This window comes from Castor canadensis, chromosome 13, assembly GCF_047511655.1.
Source record: "Castor canadensis chromosome 13, mCasCan1.hap1v2, whole genome shotgun sequence".
In the NCBI taxonomy this organism is placed as follows: Eukaryota; Metazoa; Chordata; class Mammalia; order Rodentia; family Castoridae; genus Castor; species Castor canadensis.
Window position 1 is genome coordinate 124,154,056 of NC_133398.1, and position 3,069 is coordinate 124,157,124.

Sequence of the window (3,069 nt, forward strand, 5' to 3'; positions counted from 1 at the left end):
CGCCCGCCTCAGCCGCCGCCGCCCTCCCTAACCCTAGCCGGCAGGCCGCTCCCTCCCGGTGCCCGCCCCCCGCGTCGCCGCTGCTGCCGCCGCGGCCCGCCTAGCCGGCGGCGGGGCAGCCAATCAGAGCGCGCGGAAACGCCCCCTTTTCCTAACTGGCGCGCCCGGGGGCCCAATCACGGGCAGGCGGCTGTGACGTCACGCAGCGTCTGCGCCCCCCTCCTCCGACTCGGCAGCGAGGGGCGGGGCCCAGGGGAGGAGCTAGGAGCTGGAGGAACGGCCGTGTGGTCCAGGCTGCTGCGGCTGAGGCTGCTTCGTGGCCATTAGGTGTGTGCCCTCCGGGACCTGAGTCCGTATCCGTTATCCGCCACGGTTCTTTGAAGGATGTATAACCATCTGGCCATTCTCCGGCCATCTACGGAGCACTTACTATGTGCCAGGCATAAATTGCGCTGGAGGAGAGGAGATACTCGCTGCCCGTTTTCCTGCATCTTAGGAAAAGCGCCCTACAGGAAAGGCAGCGTTCTCTGCTAGCCCGCAGCGCAGGGATCCGACCCAATCAAGTGACAAGGCAGGGTGACCAGGCACAAGTGCAGACGTCTTGAGGGCAGACCACTGAAGTCCAAAGAAAACCAGTGTGACTGGAACACCAAGAGCTGGGGCAGGGCCTTATTTTAGGCATCACTCCAGAAGCGGTGGGAAGCAAGTTTTAAACGGATTTGTGTTTGACACTGACTTGGACTCAGGCTGGTGGCAGGGGAGGTGACTCAACTCCAGGGCTGTTTTGGAGGTTCTGTCAACAGGGCTTGGCTCTGTACTAGGTGTGGATGGACAAGGAAGAAGAAAAAGAGTATGCAGGCTCCTGTTTTTCCGGCTTGGGCACCTGGAGTGGGACAGCTAAGTCATCGCTGTGAGGTGAAGCATGAGTTCCATCTTGGACGTGTTGAAGGTTGGGTTTGGGGTGTTTTTTTTTTTTTTTTTTCCTTTTCAGACATTGAGTTAAGGCCCGGAGCTCAGAGAAGAATGCACTGGACTTCCTCCAGGAAATTCTGACTGGGGAATAGGTAGAGACACTCTCGGCTGCCCATCCTCCTGTCATTCCCTCCCTCTTACAGTTCGTATTGTGCTCAAGAATCAGGTGGCCACAGGGGAAGTGGGGCCCCTTCCAGCCTCAGCCCTCATTAATCTTCAATCATTCATTGTAATTCCACTCCCTTGCCTGAAACTGCTGAGGAATAGGCTGTGTTGCAAATCTGGTGGAACAGATTGGAGGGGAAGGTATTCTGGGAGAGGTTTTCTTGCACCTAAAAAGGAAATGAGAGGTTTGGCAGAGTGGCTCACGTAGGAGAGTGCCTGCCTAGCAAGCATGAGGCCCTGAGTTCAAACCCCAGTACCACCGAAATGAAAAAAAGAAAGGAGAAGGAATCTCCCCCACTACTTCCCCCACTCCTGTGCTTTGATCCTTGTTATGTGAGGAGCTCATGGATGCCAGGGATCTGGGGATGCTGTCCCTTATTGTAACCACAAGGATGGAGAAAACCTCGGTCCTTAATATTGTTGAACTGCAGACTTCACCCACTTGGGAACCTCCCTACCTTGACTTGTTATTATGTAAGATGACAAATGCCATTACCATTTAAACTGTGCTTAGTCGTGTGTTTCCTCTATTTAAAAGCATCTCGTTAGAGCATGTTGCTTTGACTTTCTTTGCTCAACTCTGAGTTTATTTCAACAGCAGATGAACAAGGAATTCTTAAACCCAAATACCACAAGGAAGGTCTGTGTTTTACTTACCTTTCTGTCATTCCCGAGGCAGTCAGTGGTGACTCCTGTCTGGTTCATGACAATGTGTGTTCCCAGAGGTTGGTATTCAGGTAGCTGTATAGGTTACCAAACACAGAGTTCCCTTAGACAGAATGTAAAATACACTGAAATCTTCAGGTTGACATGAAAGTCGCAGAACAAATCAACTGAGAGTTTCAAAACTAAATTACATGTAGAGAGCGACACCTGGGTGAAGGCCAAGGTGGGACGGGGGCTGGGTCACATAGCGCCTGGAAAGGATGAATTTGTTTGTATGCGTGTGCTGATGGCAAAGAGTTTTTTCATGTGCTAAAAATAAAGTTAAAATGCAACAAATTAATTAATAGATGAGAAGCTGAGAAATGTCTCAAGAGCAAGTGGGTATGATAATGTTTTTTTTTAAAAACACGTACTAATAATCACAGTTGAATCTTATACAGTACTAAGTACCAGTCATCGTTCTAAGCACTTGCTCTTGTGATCCTTACAGCAACCTGGTAAACATGGAGGCTTTCAATGACCCTGTGTCACCTAGGATGAGTGCTCTGTAAGTGGCAGAGGTAGGCCTTGAGCACAGGCAGTCTGGCCTGCGTCTTTTCTCCTGGTGGTGTGTTTTCCTGCTAAGCACTGAGCTAAAAGCTGGGGTTTTAGTAGGACATCGTCTCTCCTAAAGATCCATTCAAGCAAGGGACAAAACTTATTGTGCATTTACAGCACCAATTCTCAGAAAAACCTCAAGGGGACCTGTCTGTGGATCCATAATTACATCAGTAATCAAAATTATATAAAGGAGAGCTTACTGGGATTCTAGTGGGGCAGGTGGTATACTTTGATCCTCAAAATAGCATTTAGCGGTGGGAAAGCTATTTTGTGTCCACGTTAAGGTTAGACTAAGATGCTGAAATAGACCCCACCTCTTACCTTTCACACTTCCTATCTTACTATGACCCTTCAGTGCATTAACCCTTTGATTAGGCCAGAGTCCTCACAAGCTAAGCATCTCTGAAAGCACCTTCACAGACACTAATCTCCTTAGGTGTTAATCCAATCGAGCTGACAAGGAAAAATCCATGATCAGAGCAGTTTAGTCCTACCTGACACCTACTACGTTTGACGTGTTCAGTCTCCGTCCTGGGCACATGACTGAAAAAGATAACCTGATCCCAAAGAGAGAGAGGGATTCTCTGACTGAAGTGCAGGCCTGTGTTTTCTGGGCCTCCTGGATTTCCTGTCACTGACCAAATTGAGAGATGGGAAAAGCAGAAA